Genomic DNA, 386 nt, shown 5'->3' with positions numbered 1-386 from the left:
AAGTGAATCTATAAAGGAATAATTCATCTGAGTTTGTTGAGTGATAGAAGAAATAAAAAGATTGGTTCATTCATATAAAATGTATCTCTCTTCAATGAAAATAATAAAACTTTTAAAAAAGAAAAATATCAGACTGGGAGAAATAGTTGTAGTATGACAAAGGACTGAAATATATATGAAGACCTTAAAAGTCAAAATAACAATAAGTAGCTTAATAAATAATAAGAATTAACACAGGATGGAAAAGTGGAAAAGACCATTAGTAAACACACATGAAAAAACGTTGGACATTCACAGCTATTAGAGATGCAATTGAAAATAAGCTTTTTAATGCCTGTCATATGTCATCCATTCAGAGATTTCCTCTACCATTTAACTTCTAACTG

The sequence above is a fragment of the Galeopterus variegatus genome, unplaced genomic scaffold (genome assembly GCF_000696425.1).
Source record: "Galeopterus variegatus unplaced genomic scaffold, G_variegatus-3.0.2 Scaffold1221, whole genome shotgun sequence".
Lineage (NCBI taxonomy): Eukaryota > Metazoa > Chordata > Mammalia > Dermoptera > Cynocephalidae > Galeopterus > Galeopterus variegatus.
Note: the sequence above shows the minus strand (reverse complement) of the source record.